The sequence below is a fragment of the Macaca fascicularis genome, chromosome 7, assembly GCF_037993035.2.
Source record: "Macaca fascicularis isolate 582-1 chromosome 7, T2T-MFA8v1.1".
Classification (NCBI taxonomy): domain Eukaryota; kingdom Metazoa; phylum Chordata; class Mammalia; order Primates; family Cercopithecidae; genus Macaca; species Macaca fascicularis.
The window spans coordinates 69,494,904-69,521,298 of NC_088381.1; the positions used below are offsets into that span (position 1 = coordinate 69,494,904).

Genomic DNA, 26,395 nt, shown 5'->3' on the forward strand with positions numbered 1-26,395 from the left:
TGCAGTGTTGTAGAATCAAATGGTAATTGTCATGCAGTTTTACTGAAATTTGTATTGCTTCTTTTTTGTGATTGAAAGTCTTACAGAAGTGGGGAAAAGATCACGGTTTGCTAGGTTAGTTGTGAAATGTTCTGTAGACCCTGAAAGTATGAGCAATTTAAAATAATGAGGATTTTCAAACACTCAGCTGACTAATTCCATTATGTGACATAATCCACATTATGGTGATTAAAATCTAAATATCTCCAGCCCTTACTTTGATCATTTCTATGGTTGAGATAGTAATAGTTGCATTTAGGGTAAAAATATGAGTGACTACTTCTGACTTCAGAACTTTCTCCAGAAGAGCTTTGTTGCTACAGTTATTTTTACTTGTATTTGATGTACATGCTTATGTATGTGTTTTGGGGGCTAAGATCCTGTTAAGAATCATTATTCTGTATAATCAAAATACATATTAACTGTGGTGTTGGTACTATAGAATACTTATCTGGACATGATATCCACCGGTAAAAGAGAAAAAAAACTGTGGGTTAAAAAAAAAAAAACCTTAGTATTACGTATGGATGTGCCAAGCTCATTTTGAGTTTCCCCACACAGTAAATGAATATTGGTTTTATTATTTAATTAATTAATTTTATTGAGACAGGGTGTTGCTGTGTTGCCCCAGGCTCGAGTGAGTGGTGCAATCACAGCTCACTGCAACCTCTGCCTTCCGGGCTCAAATCATCCTCCCACCTCAGCCTCCTGAGTAGCTGGAACCACAGGTGTATGCCACCAGGCCAAGCTAATTTTTGTATTTTTGATAGAGACAGGGTTTCACCATGTTGCTTGTGTTGGTCTCGAACTCCTAGGCTGAAGCGATCCACCCCACTCAGACTCAAAAAGTATTAAGACTATGGGTCTGAGCCACTTTGCCCAGCCCAATATTGTTTGTTAAAATTTTTTATTTATTTACTTATCTTTTGCTTTTGTTTTTCTGTTTTAATTTTTAGATTTCTATTTTTTTCAATATTGTGTTTTAAGAGTTTACTTACCTGAGACCTGCAGCCTAATCTTTGCCATATCTCCCCAAGTGTTCTGTGAGTGCTAATATAGTGGTATGTTCATAGATATTTGTTTTGTGGGGATTGCAAGGATTTGGGGAAGCCAGGTTCAGTGTCTTTTACCAAAGGACTTCTTGGAAGCGTTAATGCCATTTTCTGTTTTTCTCAAATTTGTTAATTAGTGTTCCTGACAGCATCTCAGAGGACGATGCCCTCTGGCTTAATCTCTGGGAAATGCTGCTCTGTTGGAAATCTGGAGTTCTGAGTGATTCCCATGTGTTTTCTGCTGCAGAGCAGGACATGCTGAAGTGATTCCTTCATGAGCAGATGTTAGAGGCCTCCTTTTGACAGCTTGTTACAAAATTGATCACAAATATACTACTAGGTGAGTGTAAGTCCCCGGTTGGGTGTGAAGCAGAGTTGTTTAGAATTGTGTACTGTTTTATTTTGTTACCTTTAAATCTTCTCTGGGCTGTTTTGGTTTCAGCAGTAAAATTGCTATAAAAAGTACTTCTCTTGGCATAAAACCTCATGGTCAGTTTTGGAAGTTCAGTGTTAGGTAACCCAGCCAAATACTTACATATACAAAATAAACACAAGACTGAAAAATAGCAAATGTTTAACCTTTGTGTCTCTTACTCACCATACCAGCCTTTTACTAGCCACCAAGCCATAGTTCTTTTGTTTTTCATAGTTGAATGTTAAAATGTAAGGGCTTTTTAATGAAGCCCTTACTGATTGGGGAGAAAAGACATTAGCATTGTGCTTTAGTTTTATGCACTGGTTTATAAAATTGTGTATGTTTCCTCAATATTCCCATAAGCACAGGAAAGGAAAATGGGTCATTTTTTTGTTCAGAATCTTACTTGAGGAAAAAAAAAATGATCAAGGAAAAGATTTGGATAAAAATCTGCAAATTCAGGATAAATGTATGAAAACATTTGAAAATGTGATTATACAATGGACCAGTATAGCTTTTCAACATTTTGTTGTAAGAATCCCAAGAAGGTAAGTGTATGATCTTAGTATACCACCTAGAATCGAGACAAATACATGAAGTTATGAGTCATGCCATTTTCAGTTTTAAAATCTCTCACATAGTTTCTTCAGTGATTCTTTTTTGCAACAGTGTGTTATGATCCTCATTATTTGGATAAATAATTTGAATAATAAGTCAGCTTGTGACCTACCCAAATAAATCTTGATTCCTAATAAAGTGTTTTTCATTATACCAAATGCCAGCTATATAAGAGGAGATTAAAAGTACTAAGAACTCTAAGTACCCTATTGATTATCATATGCTACCCATAGGTCAGGCACGGTGGCACACACCTGTAATCTCAGCACTTTGGGAGGCCGAGGGGGATGGATCACTTGAGGTCAGGAGTTCCAGACCAGGCTTACCAAGATGGTGAAACCTCATCTCTACCAAAAATACAAAAAAATTGCCAGATGTGGTGGTGCGTACTGGTAGTCTCAGCTACTCAGGAGGCTGAGGCAGGAGAATCGCTTGAACTCGGGGGGCAGAGGTTGCAGTAAGCTGAGATTGCACCACTGCACTCCAGCCTTGGTGGCAAAGATAAACTCCATCTGAACAAAAAAGAAAAAGAAAAGCTAAGCATGGACTTAATTTCTCTGAGGTTTAAAGCTGCAAAGAGTTGCTCTTCATGAAGTAGGTGGGATCTCAGTTGGGCAGTGAAATGTGAGTGGGGTTTGGTCAGTTGGTGGAGGTTGCAGGAAGATTATTTACATAGGTGAAAAGTAAACACAATCAGGTATCTAGGAAAGAGAATGAGAGATTCAGAGTACACGAGACCAGTTTGAGCTATAACACAAGGAGGGTAGGATTCATGTAGAAGAGTTGTGGGAAATATTGCCGATGTAATATTTTGTACTGAAACATTTCTGTGAATTGGTGACAGATTTTTTTTTTTTTTCTAGTAAGTAAACTATTACCCCTGGATATTCATCTTGCTATGTAACTGGCTGAGAAACAGGGGAGTAACAGTAAAGAAACTGTTTTAGAATAAATCTGGTGACAGCGGAAGAGAATATGAGACACACTGTGCTCACAGAGCCTAGAAGAGTGTGACAGTAGTTGAGGGCCATGCCGTCATCTTAGAGTGAAGTGAGGAGAACCTACGTTGGTTTGGTAGTCCTGGGAGTGGAAGGAGGAATGACATGTGAAAGCTCATTGGAGGCAGAATCAAAATGGCTCGGTCTTCATAGTCAACTATTAAGTGAGGAGGAGGAGTTATTGGCTGACTTAGGAAGAAGTAAAAAATGTGAAATACCAACAAAACACCAAGCTTGCAATTTTAGTCAGGGTAAAGCTTAACCGTTGTGTGATTCTAGATAGATTATTGAGCAGTTTTGTTCCATTTATTTTATATCCCGTATCTTTGAGCTATGATCCTATTTGTTTATTTCTTGACATACCCAAACATTTTTGAAATGATTGTGATACAGTTTTTATATGATAAGTCTCACCCTTTGAAGTGTACATTTCAGTAGTTTTTTAGCATATTCAGTTTATGCAGCCATTACCACTACCTAATTTCAGAACCTTTTCTTCTCTCCAGAAAGAAACCCTGTACCCATTAGCAGTCACTCCCTATACACATTTCCCCCACCATTGATCCTGGCAATGTCTGATCTAAATAGAATCATACAAAATGTGACATTTTGTGACTGACTTTTCTTTAAAGTGATTATAAAGCAAATGCCTGAAGAGGCTAAGCTTAGGAGAGTGTTTGCTGTGCAACTTTGACAACTGATTTTTTTTTAAGTTGAAAATATTACTGTGTCTGTATATGTGACATATTATCCTTAGATGACCCTTGCTTCAATTATTCAAATTTTTTCCCCTAGTATTCTTGAACTGTCTCAATATTCAGTAGGATCCCTTTGGAGACAAAGAGCAGTAAGAATTTAGAACACATATTGACAAAATGAATGTAATTTAATACAATAGTAGAGTCAACCACTTTTAGGTGTTGATGCTGCTGAAAGTATGTATTAAGGAAAAGTTTACTTATCTTACTTTTTGTGAAGGTACTAGAACTACTTCTGTCTTCTGTTTAGATTTCAACAAACACTTGCATACCTATTATGTGGTTGTACAAATGTACTTTCTTTTGACCTGAAAATGCAAAAACTTCTTTTCTTCCCACTATCTGAGACTCTGCAACTTTAAAGCAAGAGTGGAGTACTTTAAAGGAAAGGTGGTGATGGTTGGATAATGGGTAACAATGTCTACCATATGCTTCCTTTTGCCAAAACAAGTTCCTGTCTACCATCAGCATTTCCAAAATTTGAAGATTAAGTGTTGTGTTAACTCATTAACTAATGAATAGACTTTGAGCAGTTGTGGAATCAAAATCTCAGTGAGTACCTGGATGTTCTAATTCTGTTAAATCAATGAGTACACATTATGTGCAATATCCTCTTAGCCCAGTGGCAGATTTAAGGAGTGAGAGATCAATTTCTATGTTTCAGAAATCAAATACACAAAGAATAAAAATTTTTAATCCCATGATTCTTTACCTGAGTTTAGTTTTTTGGAGAGTTTTTCTTTTAGATTTTCTTTCCTTTCCATTAAACTTTCACTTTGAAAGGTCCCAGGGTTTGGTCAAAGCAAGTGGGAAAGCCACTTGCTTGGATTCTCCAGGGCAAAGGAGTTAAAGAGGACTTCTTTCCCTCATTTTGTTATTGAATAATGTCATGATAACAATTATTAAGCTGAATGGTCTACAGTAGAAGTTTTTAGATGCCTTCTCTGCAAAACAATTTGGTTTAGTCAATGCAAGGATGCCTTTGGTTAGCTGAAATGGAAGATGTGCAGGCTAGAGTGGTCTTGACAAGTCTTCTGGGGGGAAATACAGCATTTGGAAGGGTAGGAAGCAAAAGGAATCTTAGGCAAGGGAAAGGTGTGGCCAGAGCCCCAGAGGAGAGAACAGTTTGTGGTGGACTTGGTGTCCACGTAGATCCAATCAGTGTCTTAGCTTTTGTGTTTTCAAAATTACCACAGTTTTTGTTCTAAAACTATCATTCCTTTGATTTTATTTTAGGCATGCTATCTGTGTATTTTGAAATTTAAAATAACATTAAGGGAGAAATGAAATGATTTTGTTTGAGAAAGAGTTAAAAGGTTAAAACATCTTGATCTAAATAATTTTCTTTTCTTTTTTTTTTTTTTTTGAGACAGAGTCTCGCTTTGTCGCCCAGGCTACAGTGCAGTGGCACAATCTCAGCTCACTGCAAGCTCCGCCTCCCGGGTTCACGCCATTCTTCTGCCTCAGCCTCCCAAGTAGCTGGGACTACAGGCGCCCACCACCTCGCCTGGCTAGTTTTTTGTACTTTTTAGTAGAAACGGGGTTTCACCATGTTAGCCAGGATGGTCTTGATCTCCTGACCTTGTAATCCACCCGTCTCGGCCTCCCAAAGTGCTGGGATTACAGGCTTGAGCCACTGCACCTGGCCAATAATTTTCTAATGGGAGATTTGGTACATCCCCAGAAGTTGTCTTTGGTTCAGAGAATAGTCTTCAGGCTTAGAAAGGACTTGAGGAGTCCCACAGAGGAGCCACATGCTGTGAACCATTTGATTCTCACAACAGAATGGATAAAAATAATTTGAACCATGAAACCATGCAGATGTTCATATTTTGGATAGGGTAAGGTCAGTGCCATTGTCAGAGGAAAAACCCTTGGCCATCACAGGATGGGAGAGAAAGTTTCCGTCGTAAAGAATACTCATTGAAGGAAACGGGTTCTTCTGCCCTTATTCTTTGGATTATTTAGGGCCAAGTTCTTAGTTTTTGACATCATCAAAATTTCAAAGTATTCTGTTCTAGGAGCCATTTCAAACAATTAACTAGAATTTCAGAGCAATTACATGAGAGTAATACCATTAGAATTTTTAAATTATCCATAGTCCTATATCCTTAACAAGTATGTTCATGCTTGCATATTCTCTTCTTATCTTTACTTTGTGCGTACTTTCTTAATAATGGCTCATAGAAATTGTTTAAGCAGGAATAACTCTCAAGATAATTTTATATGTTTCCTTTTTTCTTTTTAAGGTATATATTGGGTGAAGGAGCATTATGTATGGAACCTCTCACAAAACAGGTGATTATTTTCTTATAATACTCAATTTTCACACGCAATAGAGTGTTTTGATTATATAAGTTAGATGGTAAATAGAAGGTTCTCTTAAAGACATTTTAGTGGGTTTTTTGTTGTTGCTGTTGTTTTTTCTTCATAGCTCCTACTTTCAAGAATGAAAAAGGTATCCCAGCACTTTGGGAGGCCAAGGTGGATGGATCACGAGGTCAGGAGATCGAGACCATCCTGGCTAACACGGTGAAACTGCGTCTCTACTAAAAAAATAGAAAAAAAATTAGCTGGGCGTGATGGCAGACTCCTGTAGTCCCAGTAGTAGAGTCAACCACTTTTAGGCAGCCCCCCGTACTTGGGAGGCTGAGGCAGGAGAGTGGCATGAACCTCTGAGACAGAGCTTGCAGTGAGCTGAGATGGTACCACTGCACTCCAGCCTGGGCAACTGAGTGAGACTCCATCTCAAAATAAATAAATAAATAAATAAATAAATAAATAAATAAATAAATAAAATAAAAAACATAAACCAGCAAAATGACATTGTACTTGGTGCTGAATCTATGCTAGGATAGGCATTAAGAGTGACCTTTATTTAAGGTTCTAATTTGCTCATGTTGGGCACTTAGAACATCGGTTTGTTGTTTTTTGTGAGATTCTGGAAATGTTCCAATTTTACTGTTTCCCCTTGACTCCAGACTTTGTAACACTGGTCTGCTGCTGTTAAGTTATATGCCATTTTGTTAGGGCTTCTCAAGTGGGAATCAGGAATGCTGCTGTGTTCTAGAGATGTTTTGTTCTTCCTGTAGGGCTGAAGCAGTGCCTACTCCATAGAATCAGTCATCATGCAAATAAATGCCACCTGAGTCAAAGACAAAGCCAAAGTGCAGCTTGGAGCAAAGAAGGTACTTCTATTAAGAATTTTACATAAACCGTAAGATACATTTTGTATTACTTTGTGAGCCTACTTCCTGTCTTAATTCTTTCTGAGAGAATTCATTTCATTTTCATTTGGTTTGTTTTCTTTTTGTTACAAAGATGATCTATAGAAAATATAGAAGTATAAGAAAATTAAAGATACTGACTAATAATCACTTAATGATTTAGTATCTGATTGTTTAGTCTTTGTTATATTTACTGTAGACAAACATGTCTACAGTTGTAAATTTATTATTGGTATGTATACCCTAGTAAAAGTTATATGTACTTTGAAGTTTTGCAAAGTTCATGTTATAGAATTAATTCCTGATGAACTTTTATGTGCTAGACACTAGTCTTTTTATTTATTTATTTTTACTTTTTTTCCCCTCTGTGCCTATGCTTACCAAGTCTTTTTATTTTTTACTTCTCACTAGCTCTTTCAATCCTCTTAATAACTTAAAAAGAGGGTATTATTAATATCTGCATTTTATGGATGAGGCAACTGAAGGCAGGTAACTTGTCCAAGGTCACAGGTGGCAGAGCAAGGATTGGAATGAGACAGCCTGACTGCCCTAGGCCCTACCAAGAAGAGCTGAGAGCAAGCCATGGGGCAGAAGGATGTTGGTCAGGCTGGTTTTCTGTTTAGTTAACATGAAATGCAGGCTGTAACCTTAATTCTAGGACATTACAGAGAAAGCCTTCCAAAGCCAGAGGTTTTCTTTTTACCATGACCATGACTTTTTAGCAAAAATATGATTTTGTTTAAAGGCAACATGGTGTTCTAAGAAGCTTCCACTCACACTCTTGTGGAGGGAATGGTAGTTGAACTAAATAGTGAAATGCTGCAGCACATGGCCTTTAGGCAGCTTCTGACCTATTTCTATGGTCAGGAAAGACACCTATCTTTCCCTGCTGCCCACAGCCTCCAGCTATTAACCTTCAGAATTTCCTAGTCTGTGATCACATTCCAATGAGGGATCTGTTTTGTTTTTTCCAGGGTAGCAGAAAGTGAGTCACCACCTGTACTAAGCAGTCTAGTCTTCTGTGTATAAATGAGTAAGGTTGGGGAGCCAAATTTGAGAACCTTGTGTAATCCTGAGATTCTCCAAGAGAATCCAAGAGAATGTCAGGATTATGCATGGTGGTAAAGTGGTCTCATGTTAGTTGTATCCACAGCTCTCATCAGAAGCAGACACAGATATTTTTTGTAGGAAAGCATCTCTAACTTAAGCCTGTAGGATTCCCAAAGATTAAAAGCAGGCAATTATGAATTCAGTCAAATCATAGCATTCAAGTAGTCTCAACCCAACATATTTGAGAATTGTCAGAAACAATGAATAATATGTTTCCCAAAGACTGTAGGTTTTGGAATTATCAGATACAGAACACAGACTTCAAATATTAGAATGGTGAGAAAATAGTTACATGTGAAACCTAATATAGAAGAAAGATGGACTCATAAAATTGAGCAACCAGTAAGACCACCAGGAATGATGAGGAGGACCTGAAAAGAAAATGGATGAAATAGAACTTACAGAAATAAAATATATAGCTGAGTATGGTGGCTCACACCTGTAATCCCAGCACTCTTTGGGAGGCTGAGGTGGGAGGATGGTATGAGCCCAGGAGTTGGAGACAAGCCTGGGCAACATGGTGAGAACTCATTTCTATAAAAAATACCCCACCACCACCAAAAAAAAAAAAAAAAAAAAAAAAGCTGGGTATGGGGCATGTGCCTATAGTTCTAGCTAGTCAGGAGGCTGAGGTGGGAGGATCACTTGAGCGCAGGAGGCCAAGGCTACAGGTACATGCCACTGCAGTCCAGCCTGGGTGACAGACTGAGACTCCATCTCAGAATAAAATGACATAAAGAAATAAAAAATGTAATTGTTGAAATAAACTCAGTGGATGGATTAGACATCAGAAGAAAGAATTAATTGGTTAGACAATTACCTCCCAAAAGTAAGTCAGTATGTTACACAGAGAGACATGAGGATAGATGACAGGGCAGAAGTTGGTGGGGTTGTGCAGGGAGGGAGATCAGAATGAGGTCTAAAATATGTCTTAGTGGAATCCCAAGAGGAGATATTAAAATTATATTAGAAAGTGAGAGAAATAGAAGTTCTAAAGGTGATAGAAGGAAGTCCACATCAATCAGTCACAACAAATGTAAATGGACTAAAGTTACCAGTTAGACAGATAGAACTAATAAAACACTATCCAGCTGTTTTAATCCATCATATTTAAAATATGAGGATATGAGAAGATTGAAAGATTTTATAAAGGAGAGAGAGTGATAAAGATATGCCAGTATACATTAATCAAAAACAAGTGATGGAGCTTCAGTATCAAACAAAAAAGGATTTTAGAACAGAAAGTGTTAGTAAGGACTTGATGCTAAAAGACTGTTAATTAGGAGGATGTAGCAATTTTCATATTTTATGTACCTGTCAAAATAGCCTCAAAATACAGAAGAAAAACTGATAAAACCACAGGGAGAAACTGACAAGTCTGCCATTGTATTTGGAGATTTCACCATACCCTGCTTACCATAAGTAAGTTACACAGAATGCCCACATGTAGATTTGAATAACCACTGAATAAACATGGTGTAATGGGCAAATATAGACCTTTGTACCCAATAATTAGATGTTCTATATTATTATCAAGCATATGTGGACTGTGGGAGAAATATTAATTGTATATTTATAAAGCAAATCAGAAGATTTAAAAACTATTGGTACCATCCACACCATATAATTTATAATTTAAATATGAAGCAATTAATGTTAGAAGGCAATAATAAAGAGGTTAACAAAAAGCTACATGAATTTGGAAATTAAACACCCTTGTAATTCATGGTTTAAAAAACTCAGTGCAGTTTTAGAATGCTTAGAATTGAACCATAGTTAAAATACGAAACTTCTATCTATTCCTCTCTCTCTCTCCCTCCCACTTCCTTTCTGGAACATTCAAGAAGCTAATCTTTTTCAATGAAGAACACCCCAAATACTGAAAAGTAGAAAAAGTACAGATGGCATTCTTTGATCTTAGTTAAATCTATAAGTTAGTAACAAAACCAGAAAACAAATGCTGATTTGTGGAATTTTTAAATTCATGCAAGTAACCCTTGGATCAAGAAGGATTTGAAATTAAAACTGCCAAATATGCAGAGAATAGCAATAATGCGATCGTTACTGATTAGAGACTAGAGGAGAGCTCAGATGAATGTTCATTGCCTTAAAATCCTTATGTCATTAAGAAAATAATGAAAATGAATGAAGCCTCTAACTCATTCTTAGAAAGGACAATCAAAAAACCTGATGGAAAGCAGAATGGGGAAATTATTAAAGACATAAAGTAGAAATCAGTGAGTTAGAAGAATAGAAAGGGCTAAATCCCCAGTACAGTAAAGCCTCTGCAGAAACATTTCTTTAAACTGGGCTTTGAGTACTTTGCTACTGATAATTAGAATAGAAAAAGCCAACATTCTTATTTTCTCCTCATGTTTTGGGTGGCGGGCAGTAGGGTTTGGAAGTGACTCCTTCACAATCACTTGGAAGCTTCGGGGTATATGTACTTTCTCTATACAGTTTTTTCTAAATCTTTTGGTTTTGTCCTTTGTGTGAAAATATGGACTGATTAAAAAACACTTTTTCATTAATGTTAAGAAAGCATGTTACTACACATTTTATATCTTAGGTTTTTAACAGCATTATGGCAGATGTTTACTATTTTAAAGAGTTCTTAGAAGTTCAAAAAACTACCCCGTAAAAAATGGTAGAAGTGGCCAGGCATAGTGGCTCATGCTTGTAATCCCAGCACTTTGGGAGGCTGAGTTGAGTGGATCACCTGAGGTCAGGAGTTTGAGACCAGCCTAGGCAACATGGTGAAACCCCATCTCTACTAAAAATAGAAAAAATTAGCTGGGCGTGGTAGCAGGCACCTGTAATCCCAGCTTCTGAGGAGGCTGAGGCATGAAAATCATTTGAACCAGGGAGGTGGAAGTCACGGTGAGCCAGGATCATGTCATCGCACTCCAGCCTGGGCAACAGACTGAGACTCGGTCTCAAAAAGGAAAAAACCTCAATAAGCTTGTTAAGCAAATGGAAAACAACACTTACCTGTAATTAGAAGTTAACCAGAAGCTTTCAAAAATGTATTAGTTGACAAGGAAATCAAGAAAAAGAGGAAAATTATATATGTGATCCTTAATAGTAAAATATATCAAAACTAAGGTACAATTAGAAATAGAGGCATTTTCTAAATTAAATTCAAGGCTGCCAGATTAGAAGGACAACATCAATATGATACAATCTCTTTTCCATTAATGTTAAAAACTTCTACTATACTGACCTATAAATTTGTCCCACTGATGAAATAGAATCTGAAAATTGGGATATAGATACTGTGGGAAGAATGCTAAAATTGAACTTAATTATAGCAACAGTCTAGTCTCTGGACCAGGTCCAAGAAAACAAAACAGAAGCATACTCAACTAGGATTAACAAGTCATTTAGCAAGGGGTGAGAAGGCCTATTGTAATTGAGTAGTTCGGAAGCTTATCCACACCCAAATTTTTCAGATATTCTGATTTGTTAGGCCTGAGCCAAGGCCCCATTCTTATATTTTTGCTTGTTAACTTGCTATAGGTAATTCTGATATATACAAAGACTAAGAACAGTTCCTTGAACATAGTGACAATTTCTATCTGGAATAGTCCAAATCCCAATTACCCTGATTCCTACACCAACAGTTCCCAAACTGGTGTACTACAAAGCCTTGTGAAAGCTCCTTGAAAAAAAAAATACACAATCATGGCCATATAAATTCACTGTTCTGAGAAGTCCTGTTGAATTTACCAAGCATTTCCCAAATTTATTTATTAATTTTTTACCTCTATTACATATATTTACTACATTTTTAACTTAGTAACTATTAATAACCCCAAACATAGAAACAATGCCCCAAGGATGTTCTGTGATGTTACTATTATTCTGTTGGAAATGTGCAGAAGAGTTATAAAATATACTCCATTTATTTATTTATTTATTTATTTAATGTTATTTATTTATTTATTTATTTATTTGAGATGGAGTCTTGTTCTGTCACCCAGGCTGGAATGCAGTGGGATAATCTTGGCTCCCTGCAACCTCCACATCCCAGGTTCAGGTGATTCTCCTGCCTCAGCCTCCTGAGGAGCTGGGACTACAGGTATGTGCCACCATGACTGGCTAATTTTTTGTAGTTTTAGTAGAGACAAAGTTTTACCATGTAGGCTGGTCTTGAACTCTTGACCTGAAATGATCCAGCCACCTCAGTCCCCCAAAGTGCTAGGATTACAGGCATGAGCCGCCATGCCCAGCCTTCCATAAGCATTTAAAGTCACTTCCAAAGGCACAATCAACAGACTTGCCAAAATTCAGAGGCAATATCTCTAGAGTCAGACCTGCCTTCAAATTCCAACTCCCCTCAACCCAAAGCCAATCAATTGTCCTACCAGAATAACATCAAATAGCAATTAGCATGTGGTCCTTGACTTCTTCAGATCAGCTCTACAAAGACGTATACTATTAACAGTGGAAATATTGTGAACTCAAATCTTTAACAGATAACATTAATCAAAAGCATTCTCATGGGAAAATTATCATATATAAAATATGTTCCTCACCAACCAAAGCCTCTATAAAATTTCAGACTGATCTAATGACAATTTAACTTATTTTTTAAATGCATAATTATGTCAAATAATTGCCACTACAAAGGCCTGAATATAGTCTCTGAGTCTAAGGTCCTCCCTATCTCCTCCATTTCACATTTGATTGTACACATATTTGAGAGAACATCACTCATTATTTGTTTGGGGAGTATTATCAGATATTATCTGATATTTTGGATATTATCAAAAGTAATTGATTGGAAGTCAATGGCACTACTTCTACTAAAGAGTAGGATCCTCATTAGTAGATAGAGGCACATAGAAGTATAGTCATATTACATCTACGAAGTGTCAATATCAGGCAGCGGCTTCAAAGCCAAGGTGGTGGTTGGATGCAAAGCCAAAGTAGTGGTTGGAATTTTAATTGGCAAGGGAGGCAGATAGAGAGAAATGTAGATTCAATAATAATGTGAAGTCCGTGAAAGCCTGTGGCTATAAATAATGTTGAGCCATAGAGTCCATCAGAGATAGTAAAGGGGGCCTGGAAATATTCAGAGACTTGTAGAAGGGTAAAGTAAATACCTAAGGTAGTTGTGATGGATAGTGCTTGAAGTATTTGCTTTTGACTACCTTCTGTCAGGCTGTGTACAACCTAGAAAGTTTCTTGAGGGCAAGAATCAAGTCTTTTACAGCTTCTAGCATGCCTCTGTGTACCCAACAGGTCATCAATAAATAATTTGTTACCCTACTTTGTCATAAAATATAGGACATACTTAGCTGTACAGCATGATGTGATTTGATCACACCCAGTCTATGAGTGGAGAATAACAGCACTGAATCCATTTAAAAACAACACTCCCTATTCTCTTTTCACCTTCATAGTATATTCGTTTGGTTTCTAGTAATGTTGGCTCTATCCATATGTTTTTAGATAATAGTACAACTTTTGTTGTGTCTAAGTAAAATTATACCAGGAATTTCATGGGGGAAAAGTTAATGCACTGCTCTTAGTTTTGATTAAGATTTTAGATGTTTGAAAATATAAATTCAGATATTGGACAATAAGAGTTTTATTTTGGAGGCTGGAGGAGATTGAAGTGTTGAGGTAAGACTGATAGGCTCCTTTGGCTACTTGTGTATGGGGGTGGGGAGAATATACAAGTTTACCAAAACTTGTAAATTCTCACAGTGCTTAGTTTTGTGACTGTACAGAAACTAGAATTGTTTTTCCTAGGTCTCAGTGGAGAAATGTAAGCTGTGAGTTTAGCATCCTGTTTACTGTGTTTTGGCCAGGGTTTTGCAGGCTTTTGTGGAGAAAATTATATTGCTTTCCTTATCCTGTTTGTAACATATTTGTATATCAATATGCTTCCTTGATTTTTACTATGGTAAAATTCTATCTTGCATATGGAGAAATAAGTCTATTAGAGTGAATTAAAAGAAATCTTTACTGTGAGGTGGCAGCCTTGTCTAATGGGCCGTATGTTTAAGCCTAACGTTAATACATCACACTAGAGCCCAGCGTAGTGGCGTGTGCCTGTAATTGCAGCCACTTGGGAGGCTGGGGCAGGAGGATTGCTTGAACCTAGGAGTTTCAGACCAGCCTGGGCTATATAATGAGACCCCATCTCAGTCAATCAACCCATCAATCATTTACACTAAAAAGACCAAGATCTTTCTTCCTCTTTTAGAATGTTTTTTCCCAGACATTCTAACAAATGTCTGGGTGACATTTCATTGTCTAAAACAATGAAAAGGGTTTATGACAGAGTTACAGCAGTTATCAGAGAAAAATCCTGGACAAATTGCAAGTCTATACCAGTTGTAAATTGTTCTGACTGCAGTTAAAATCCAATGTTATTTTTGTACAGTCTTTTTGGGTGTATCTGTGTTTAATAATAACTTGTTTGCAAATTTAGAGGACTGTAGCTATGATTTCTTCTTAGAGACCTTGACCCTGGGGGCTTACAGTTTAATGGAAGAGATAACTAGAAACCAAGAATTCAACGCAGAGAATGAGGTTCTGCAGTACAAGGTGTATACAGGGTGCAGAGAAGCGCTGGGGCACCATGTTCTGACCTCATCTTCTACTGCTCTAGACTTCCCAAGTTCCATTTCCTGAACCTACCTGTTTTTTTCCACCATCTGGACCTCTCTCTGTAGGCACCATTTTCTCTCTTTGCAAACCTTTCCCACACCTTATGTGTCTGGTGAAGTTCTGTTTCTTCAAATGCTTCTTAAAGGCTGCCTGTAGCTCATCCAAATAATTGTTTTGTCTACATCTCTGTTCTTTCTTTATAAATAATTACAGTCAATTCTTATTATTTGCAGTAGTGATATTCTATAAAGTTACCTGGAACACTGAATTAGTCAAATACTGAGCCCTTGTTTCCAGGGTAAATATGTACATACATAAATATCTCACATAGGTTATAATCTTAATTCCTAAAAACAACTCATCCTGGTAGATTGAATTTTTTCTTTCCAAAAGAATAAGGGAAGTACAGAAGTGTTAAGTGATTTGCCTGAGGCTGCTCCACTAACAGGTGCCAGAGACAAGATTCAGACCCCATCCAGTTGGCCCCAGAGCCACAGCTTCTTGCACCACACTGCACTGCCCTCTACTGTCTCTGTCCTCGGGTCATCTTTGTATGAGAGCTGAAACAAGAAGACCGAGGGTCACCTTATTTGACCTTAGCTTGGGACATGTGCAAGGAGTGACAGAGTTTTCACTACATCCATGAATCACCTTGAAAGCTCCACAGGTATTAATTTGGGGATTACAAAGACATTTTAGCAAGTAAGCAAATTTGCAAATGTGGGATCCACAAATAGTGAGGGTCAACTGTATTTGTAAGCGACTGCTAGGGTCTGTTTCATGGTAATCCCTTCCCGCAAGAGTGTGGAATGTTTCTTTAGCTTCTTTGATAGTTTATTTATTTATTAAGTACTTACTATATACCAGACTCTGCTTTACTTTGTGGTGAACAAGCTAGAGATTAAGTCCTGCCCTGTGTATTTTATATTAGAGTAAGAAAGACAGATGGCTAAGTCTGGAGCTCAGGGGTGAGGCTCAGGTTGGAATTACAGATTCACTTGACCGAGGTGAAACCTGGTGTGCCCCCTCCTACTTCACATCCACAGACATACTTCCAGAACATTTCTGTTCTCTTGTTGTGTATAAAGTCATCCTTTTGAGCCTCTCTCCATTGATGCATGTCAACCTCTACTTGTCTTTTGTTGATTTTGAGGCCACTTACCTATGTAACTGACAGGATATTGAAGAAGAATCATACCAACCTGGTTCTGCTACCTAACAGCTGAGTTACATTGGTCAAGCTCTTGGACTTCTGAGCCTGTTTCCTAATTTCAAAAGTAGTGATATGATATGTTAGGTCCTGGTGGGTTGCAAGGAAGATAGTGTGGTTATTTGTTCATATGGCTATTTTCCATATTGGACCATGAGCTCTGTGAGGGCAGGGTCTACAGTTTCATATTTCTATGCTAGGCACTCAGTTCAGTGACTGATACACAGTAATAGAGGCACAAATGTTTCAAGAGTTGAGGAATTGTTAACTCTTACTGAAAGAATAGGAAGATATAAAGGCTTCTCAGAGAAGGTATTATTTAAGCTTTTTTTTTTTTTTTTTTTGAGATGAAGTCTCACTCTGTCACCCAAGATGGAGTGCAATGGTGTGATCTCAGCTCCCTGCAACCTCTGCTTCTGAGGTTCAAGCGATTCTTCTGCCTCAGTCTACTGAGTAGCTGGGATTACAGGCATCAGCCACCATGCCCAGCTATTTTTTGTATTTTTAGTAAAGATGAGGTTTCACCATGTTGGCCAGGCTAGTCTCAAACTATTGACCTCAGTGTTGTGCCCGCCTTGGCCTCCCAAAGTGCTGGGATTACAGGCATGAGCCACCACGCCCAGCCTATTTAAGGTGATTCTTTAAGGGTGAGTAGAAATTTTTCCAGGTGTATAAAACCTTGAGATATTATTCCAAGCAGAGACCAGTAGGTGCAAAGACACAGGGATATAGAAATGTTGAAGTTTACCAGACACTGCTAGATTAAAAAACAAAAAGGAAACTTTCAAAATCAAAAATTAAAATTAAAAATCATCTAAAATAGACCGAGAGTGGTGGCTCATGCCTGTAATTCCAGCACTTTGGCAGGCTGAGGCAGGCGGATCATGAGGTCAGGATATCAAGACCATCCTGGCTAACAAGGTGAAACCCTGTCTCTACTAAAAATACCAAAAACAAAACAAAACAAAACAAAAACCATTAGCTGACTGTGGTGGTGGATGCCTGTAGTCCCAGCTACTGGAGAGGCTGAGGCAGAAGAATGGCATAAACCTGGGAGGCAGAGCTTGCAGTGAGCCGAGATCATGCCACTGAACTCCAACCTGGGCAACAGAGCAAGACTCCATCTCAAAACAAACAAAAAATATCACCTAAAATAAAACCTATGAATGGGCTTGACCAGAGGTCACATCGCAATTGAGTTAACTATGACTGTAGACACTCAGTAATAGATGGAAATTTTAGGGAAAAAACATAATATTCTCAGGTTGTTGGCAGATTATCTGGAACAATTTACAAATATGGGCATTGAATTCTGGGAATAATTACACTGTAGTGATATTTCCTTCTCTGTGTATGAAGCATGTACGTGTTGCACACTTTTCAAGGTGCTGAAAATCAGACTCTTCTCAAGGAGCTCATGAGCAATCAAGGGAGATGGATGGGTGAGCAACTGATTATCATGTGACAAGTGAGGTAACAGAGATATGACTAAGATGCTATCTAAACAAGAAGAAAGGAATTATTCGTAATATATGGAGTGCTGGGGAAAGATTTCTCAAATGAAGCCAGCCGAGTGTGATGGCTCCCACTTGTAATACTGGCACTTTAGGAGGTGGAAGTGGGAGGATCCAGGAGGATCTAGGAGGTCAAGGCCAGCCTGGTCAACAGAGGAAGACCCTGCCTGTCTCTCTACTTGAAAAAAAAATAAATTTTTTAAAATGAAGTGATATTTGAGCACTCTGGAGCACCATACAAATATCGGACAGACTGAAGGAATGTATCCGGCTTAATTTAACATTTTTTGAAATTTTATATTGCAAAAATAGTACATATTCACTGTTTTGAAACTAGAAAGATTGATAGGCAAGGAAGGCTGTCTACGAAGCACTCCATAGATCCACCATACTGAGACAATGCTTAATGCTTTGATGGATTTATTGTACGCTTTCTATGCATAAGTATGTATTATATACATACACGTGCATGGTTAAATAGAAATGTTTCTTCTTGGTGTGCTGTTTATCCATTTATTGTTATGAAGTAAATCCCCAAAGAGCACATTTGCTTTGCCCAAGGGAGTCTTTGGCTACATGCTGCTGTATATAGTGAAAACTAAAAAAGGGGCTAACTTTTCAGCCATATGACCTTATGGTGATTCAAATAGAGGCTTCATCAAAGGCAGATTCAGAAATGAACTTGGTGTGTGTGGGTGGTTATGCTTGGCATTGTTTGTAATAGTATGATACGGATGACTTCAGTGTCCACCAACAGGAAACTGGTTAAGTAAACTGTGGTACATCCAAACAATGAATACTGTGCAGTTGTAAAGAAGAATGAGAAAGACCTATGTACTCATGCAAAAGAACACATATATTGTGTGTGTTTTTAAAAAGGAACAAAGAATGGTATAGTATGTATTGTATGCTACTGTTTGTGTTGCTAGAAAAGAGTAGAATAAGAATATAAATGTGCATTTGCAAAGATAAATTCTGAAATGACATATAAGAAACCAATTAAAAGTGTTTGGCTATGGAAGGAGAATAAGACTGTGAATGGGATTTTGCCACATACTTTTATAGATATATTTAAAATTTTCTGAACTATGTATTTGTACACATGACCCTTTTAAAAATAAGTGAATGAAGGAATGAGGAATGAAGTAGGATTATGACAAAGAGATAAGAACAAAGGATCTAAGGGGCTGCCCATCTTTTTGGTACCCAGTGAATATTAATACATAACAATAGCAGCAAAAATTGGAAGAGTGGCCCTAGGAGGGTAGGGAGTCAGCCTTTCCTTTGTCTTTTCCTCAATTTCATACATAAAAAAACACCTGAGAACAATAAAACAATTTGAAACAAAAATGTCTGCAGATCTCTTAAAGTAAAGGAGGATGGGGCAGCTTTATGTAGTGCACTTCCCAACAATGGGCTGATTTACCTCAAGAGGCAGGGATTCCAGCCTACATGGGATACGTACAGGAGAAAAAATAAGAAAAAGAAAAGAGATTTAAATACAAATACATGCAAATAACAATTCTCCCTGATTATAAAGGAAATCATTCTTTTTGTAATAATTTGGATGACAAATATTAGGAAAAATCTTTAATTTGTCACTCAAAGCATTCTGGTTTGTTGCTTTTTATATGTTTTTATGCATATAAACCTTTTAAAAAGTAGAATCGTAATATATAGTCTTTTGTCACTTAGTATATTTTGAGTATATTTCTGTGGCAGTAAATATATCCTGGCATCATCATTTTTAATAGCTGGGTGTATATTAAGTTAACCATTGCCACCCCAGAGGTGAATCTTCTTTTTTTTTTTTTTTTGACACGGAGTCTCACTCTGTCGCCCAGGCTGGAGTGCACTGGCCGGATCTCAGCTCACTGCAAGCTCCGCCTCTCAGGTTTATGCCATTCTCCTGCCTCAGCCTCCCGAGTAGCTGGGATTACAGACGCCCGCCACCTCGCCCGGCTAGCTTTTTGTATTTTTTAGTAGAGACGGGGTTTCACCGTGTTAGCCAGGATGGTCTCGATCTCCTGACCTTGTGATCCGCCCCTTTCGGCCTCCCAAAGTGCTGGGATTACAGGCTTGAGCCACCGCGCCTGGTCGAATTTTCTTATATATACATTTTAATGGACTCGAGCAAGCATTTTTGGACTGAATTCACAGAAATAGAATTTCTGGAGGAAAATAATTTTTAGGGTTTTTCATTGAAATTTTCAAATTATCCTCCAGGAAAAGTGACCCAGGTTATACTCCCACTAACAAGGACAGAGCTCCAGGTTCCCCCTTCCATTTATCATCTTTCCTGCCTTTATACAGAAAATCTCACTGTTTTCATGACAATTTTTTGATTTCTAGTGCTTTTGAATCTTTCCGTATGCCATTGGCCATTTTTATTCTTGTGAGAAGTGCCAGTTTCTCCATTGCCCATTATTAGTTGAAATTCATTTGTTTTTCTTTTCTTAATAATTTTAAAGATTTCTTTATAGACTAAGGATACAAACCTTTTATCTGTCATTGAGGTTACAAAAACTTTCTCCCATTAAGTAATTTGTCATTTCATTTTTTCTTCCTTTATTTCCCTTCCCTTTTGTTTCCTCTCCTTTCTTTTCCTTCTCTTTCTTTCTTTCTTTCTTTCTTTCTTTCTTTCTTTCTTTCTTTCTTTCTTTCTTTCTTTCTTTCCTTTCCTCTGTCTTTCTCTTTCTTTCTTTCCCTCTCTCTCTCTTTCATCCTTTCCTTTCTTTCTCTTTCTTTGTTCCCTCTCTCCCTCCCTCCCTTCCTCCTTCCTTCCTCCCTTCTTTTCTTCTATCTTTCATTTCTTTCTTTCTTTCACCAGCCAAGCTCCAAAGTCACTTTTCACTTAATTTTTATCCTGCCAAATTTGAAAGCCTTTTAACTGAGGGATTTCAGTGTAAACAGGAGCAGGAGAAAATGTAATTATCTAAGTTTCGCTCTGTCACTCAGGCTGGAGTGCAGTGCCATAATCATAGCTACTGAAGCCTCGAACTCCTGCGCTCAAGCAATTTTCCCACCTCAGCCTACAAAGTAGCTAGGACTACAGCTGTGTGCCACCACGCCCAGCTAATTTTTAAAATTTTTTGTGGAGACGTGAATTCGCTATGCTGCCCAGGTTAATCCTGAACTCCTGACTTCAATTAATCCTCCCACCTTAGTTTGCCAAAGTGCTGGGATTACAGGCATGAACTACTGCTCCTAGTCGAGAGTTTAGTTTTGATTGCTAGTGGCGTTCTTGGTATCTTTTCATATTTGAGGCTTTGGGGCTAAAGCTGAAGTATTGCGCTCACCATCCGAGGTTTACAGGACTTTTGTTTCAATGTTGAACAGATGGAACTGTTTAGTCCTGCATCTTTGCAGGTATACAAAATGTGCCTACCAGGAATCTGCTTTATATCCATGGAAAGCAAGAAATAATACAGTAAAACTTTGCCTGGCTAGAGGCTTTGAAAGAATGGCGTATTCTGGTTTAATTCTATTAAATTGGAAGTATGAAGGTGAAAAAAACTCAAATTTCCTGTTGAATGCAATTTAGAAATATATCCAGTGATTCCACTTTTCTTCTCTAGTAAGGTTGGACATTCCAATCTACTTGGTGTTTTATGATAGAACTGCTAGTGTGCCTGAGTCTCACATTGTGAAGATACATTTTTCAAACTTGAGGTGTAAGAGGACGTAAATGGTTTTGTATGAGATCAGGCTGGATGAGAACTGACACTTGTAAATATATATTTTAGACTAAATCTCTGATTGCCACTTGTTTTCTAATTGAACTCATAAAAATAAAACACGTTGGATGGAGGGTGGGAGTAGGAAGGAGATTTATGTCTTTTAATTGCATGTCATTGTTGTATAACAAGGCAGAACATATGGTATCCTTGGCTTGGACCTACAGAAGGAAACATATTTTTCTGCCTGCCGTATGCCAGAGGTTCTTGAACACCTGGAGGGACTACTGCAGCACAGACTGCTGAGCCCTCCTCCAGAGTTTCCGATTCACCAGGCCCAGGGTGGGACCTGAGAATGTGCACTTATAAAAAGATCTCAGGTGCTGCTGGTGCTGTTAGTCCATAGACTACATTTTGAAAACCACTCTTGTCTATTAATTGTAAACTGTAGAATTCTAGAAAAAAACTTAGTTTGGTCTGGGATAAGAAGCACACAGGTTATGGAGAAAATCATGAAAGATTCAACCCTTGATCCCAGCCTAGTGTGGAATTCAGGTAACAAGCAGTACACAGTGACATAATTCTCGGTTTTCATGATTGCAAATCATAGCCAAGTATCAAGTGAGAAATTCAGTTTCATTTGCAAGGCTTAGAGAGGTCAGGTGATCTAGAATACTGGGACTTGTATTTCTCTTAAACAAGTAGAGAGTTTTAAGTGCTTATTAAATTGAAAGCTTTGTGTTCTTCCTTATTTTGTGTTTTATTTTATTTTATTTCTTTTGAGATGGAGTCTTGCTCTGTTGCCCAGGCTGAAGTGCAGGGGCGTGAGCTTGGCTCACTGCAACCTCCGTCTCCTGGGTTCAGGTAATTCTCCTGCCTCAGCCGACCAAATAGCTGGGATTACAGGCACCCACCACCACGCCTGGCTAGTTTTTGTATTTTTAGTACAGACAGGGTTTCATCATGTTGGCCATGTTGGTCTTGAACTCCTGACCTCAGGCGATCCACCCACCTCGGCCTCCCAAAGTGATGGCATTACAGGTGTGAACCACCGCACCTGGTCCAAAAGCTTTGTGTTTTTAAAGATATTAGACATGTTTATCATTAAAAAAAAAAATCTTCATAATGTAGGAGAATAAGAGAAATGTTCTTCCAAAAAAGAGAGATCATTGTGATTATTTTGTCTTATTGGAATGTTGGATACTATAGTCTACTTCCTTAATCATCAAGCATGCTATGAATTTTCCATTTTTATAGGATCTGTATCTCAGTTAAGGTGATACTGGTAATTCTTATACTCCATTTGAAGATGAAAAATATAGTCCAAAATCATAGACTTTGCATAGAAGCTGGATAATGAAGACAGCTCTGGAGGAACGCATAGATACACACACACAGACACACATATATATAAAGTATACACATGTATACATTTTTATTTTTTACAGTTTTAAAGCTTTTAAAGCAAAACCCAGACCCTTGCCTCTCCCAGAGTGGGCGGCCCTTCCCCTCCTTCTGAGTAGAGCGGAGAGAGCGGTTGAATGGGCAGCTTTCCTTGTGATGCCACAGGTCCCTCGGGACACCCTGCTGCCTGGCCATGCTTCCTTTCCCTTTCATCTTTCTCACTGACCAATGGGCTTGGAGCATTAAGGCCACGCCCCTCTTCTGAGTTCTAGTGGGGCCCTGGTTACGCCTCCTCTGGCTCAGTTGCACAGCGGCCTGGTAGGTGACTGGAGGCATTCAGCCGTGCTCACTGGGATTTCGCTGATGTGACCCCAACCCCGCCTCCCTCCGCACCCCATGATGTCAGAAAAAACACGACAGGGAAAATTCACCACAGCCAAGAAAAAGGTAAAATGCACCAGGTCATAGCCCCCAACCCAACCACAGATCCTCTCCGATGACAAGACCATTGCCAGAGCCCATACTATTCCTCAGGCATACTGGAATGGGACCCCCAACACCAGCGACTCTGGGCTCCCCCCCCACCAAATTCTTGTCAGTCAGCCCCACCCCTTCAGCAAGCAGCCCAATCCCTGCCCTTGCCAATCTTTACCCCAGGGTGACTTTGGGCGGGTGACTCCTGGGGCTCCCCACTCCATACTTGGCCCTCACCTCCTGCTGCCCCAAGCCTGACCTTCCTGGGCTCTTCGGGCTTGCGTCTCCCAGGACCTGGGTACTCCATCCCCAGGCCCCACCGTTGCCAGTCGTCCTTGGGTGACTTTAGGCTGGTGATTCCCGGGGCTCCCTACTGCGGACTGTGCCCTCCCCTCCTGCTGTCCCAAGCTCCACCTCCCTGGGCTCCTTGGGCTGGTGTCTCCAAGGACCTGGGTTGATCCCTGTGTTTCCCTCCCCCATCATGGAGTGGTGACTCGGACATCATGCTGATGTGGTCCCCTCCCCTGGGTGGAATGGAATGTAGTGATGTCACAGTCCTCCTAGGAACTGCCATTGCTGCTACAAGACCAGCCATTGATCTTACAACCCAGTCCCATAAATTTTCTGACCCCAATTCTGGATCCTCTGGTCACAGCACAAATTTCCAGTTGGAAGGGGAATGGGGACTATGGGACCCAGGAGCAGGAGGTTTCAGGCTGCCTTACTCCCTTCACATAGACATTGACAGTGGGAAAAGCCTGCACTTCCCCTGTGTGCTCAAAACCTTGACAGCATCTCTGGGTGGCCATGGGAGAACGGGTTTGGTTTGGTTTTCTCCCAGGCTTCTACTTTGCAGAGAGACTTTAACATTCTTTTCTGAGTTCTCCACAGTTCTGGGACCAGATGGCCCTTCAGTCACTGGTCTCTGAAGTGAGATTTGCTCATCTTCAGTGGAATAGATCTTGGGAAGCTGAACTAGATAGCTTGACTCTTCCTCATATCATCTCAACCTGGGGTACTTTGAGTGCCACAGGATGAATGTGGGACATCTTTCTGAAGTATCATTTTCCCTTGATTCTCTTCAGATCAAACATTAATGTCCTTAGGGATGACAGTCACATAGGTTTCTAAGCATATACCAGACTTCTCTCTGAAATCAGGCTTGGGTTGTCCTCTTTCTGAAAAATTCCCAGATTTAAGAGAAAAGCTGCCTTCTGCCATGAGGACACATTGATATGCAAGTGTGAGAGGTACTGGTGCACTTCTTCACACTAACGGACATGTGAGGATGTATGACTCTAAACCACACGGCATACAGTTCCTGCCCGCTTCATGTTTACTGTTCTAACTCCGCCCCTGGTTTTGGTCCCTGGCAGCTGCTGATTCATGGCAAAACCCCAGACCTTGGAGTCAGAAGACGGAGCTTAAGTTCCAGTATTAACTATTTCTTTTGTTTTTTTGGTTTTTTTCTAGCCATGATATCAATCCCTCTCAGTCACTAAAGGATTGTGACAACACCTTGTACAGTTGGTGGTGGCATTAAATCAGATGGTGTAGAAGAGCATTTGGTCAAAACTGTGAAGGAGGGTGTGGCTGTAGGGGCTGATAGTTCTCATGAGTGTCACTGCTCTTCTTTCCCACAGTTAAAAGAATATTGGCAGAGGACGAGCCCTGGCGTTCCAGCAGGAGCTAACAGGAAAAAGAAAATCAATGGCAGTAGCCCTGACACCGCCGCTTCTGGTGGTTCCCGCTCACCTGGGGATGTGAGTCTTGGCTGGCCAGGCTCCTGGGGACAGGGGACCCAAGGGGCAGTAGAGGAGAATTGTTAAGATTGTGGATGGACTGTTGGGTACTGGTTAAGAATTCTGGGTTTGAATCCTGCCTAATGATTGATTAGGGATTCATTAAGATATGATTTAGGGCAAGCTGCTTGAGGTCTTCAGGTCTCTCTTTTCAAATCTGTATAATAGAGGTGAGATTTTTAAACATCTATTTGTGAAGTTTAAATGAGATTTGTTTTTGTTGTTTTTCTGAGACTCCTTAGTACATGGCCTGCTGTAAACGCCCAGGACACCCACGAAATGGTCATTGCTGTTTGATTTTTCTCATTCCCAGTCTCAAGGGGAAGCCAGGCCAATAAGAAGAGTCACTTGCCATCAGGCTGTCCCTTTAGGAGTCACTGAAAGCGCCCCAGGGTGGGATGGTGGGGTGATAAAAACCATGAGAAGTTGGCACAAAGGAGTTATGGGACAACTGGTCCAAGACAGGCAGAAAAGAAATGTTTGTCAGTTGATGGGGAAGAAAGGAAGTCAGAGGGCTTAGGCACTGAGGGGGACAGAACATCTCCATGTGCACTCTCATCTCTTGTAGTCAGCAACAGGTGTCTATGGGGAGGGCCCTGTGTCATCTACTAACCTGAAAGATCTGCAGGTAAGAGGCCCTGGGCCGAGACTCAGTGACCCTGCAGGCCAGCCCTCCAACCTCCTCCCACAGCAGGGGCTGGTTGCCCCTCTCCCAGCTGAGACAGCCCAGACACACCCCTCCCCAGCCCTAATGACTGTTCTCTCTACCCCTCCCCGCAATCCTCCTCCAACTCCTCCTCTCTGCATGCACCTCAGAGCCAGTACCAAGAACTAGCAGGAGCCCCGGACTCAAAGCTCCGCAATAATCAGTCAACCCAGTGAAAACATCCATTCACTGGGAAGAGTCCAGTGGCGTCCTCTGATTCCACTGCCAAACCTGGACTCGTTTCCCCTTGAGGCCCTGAAGAAAGGGTCTAGGGGCCCCTGGTGCCAAGGGTAAATGGGGAGCTGGGGCACCCAGGCCTCACCTGGATGGACCCCAGAGCACAGACCGTGCAGCATGGCTCTTCTGCACTGCCCTCTTTGCTGACTCTCTCTTCTCCAGACACCCCTGCTCGACTCCTTGCCACACATGCCCTGGGGTTGTTGCCTCTCAGGGAAGCACTAGCCTGGCTGTTTGTCAGGGGCCTGTATTTCTGCCCTGACTCAGTCCCTGATTTGCTTTTTGAGTCTGGACAAGCCTTCTCTCCTCCTTGGGCTCGTGTTTCTGGACGAGGTAGAGAGTGTCAAAGGTCTCTGTTCGCTCTGGGAGTCCGAGATTTAAAGGCCCCTAGAATGGAAACCTCAGGGCCAAGGGCTCCTGGCTGTCCTTTTCTGTCTTCTATCTCTGCTGTGAAGAACCACACCTGGCCTGTAGGTGCTCAGCACATGTTTGTTGAATGAACGCACCTTTCTAAATCACAAGCTGGCAGA

General features: G+C 39.8%; 1 protein-coding gene and 1 pseudogene across 2 annotated transcripts in view; one reads left to right on the plus strand and one right to left on the minus strand.

Annotated features, from left to right (window-relative positions):
• LOC102117892 (ubiquitin-conjugating enzyme E2 Q2-like) overlaps positions 1–26,395 on the plus strand; it is a 155,436-nt gene that overhangs the window by 36,955 nt on the left and 92,086 nt on the right. The gene's annotated exons all lie outside the window — the stretch shown is intronic.
• Positions 24,565–26,395, minus strand: part of LOC135964430 (chondroitin sulfate proteoglycan 4-like) — a 41,408-nt pseudogene continuing 39,577 nt past the window's right edge.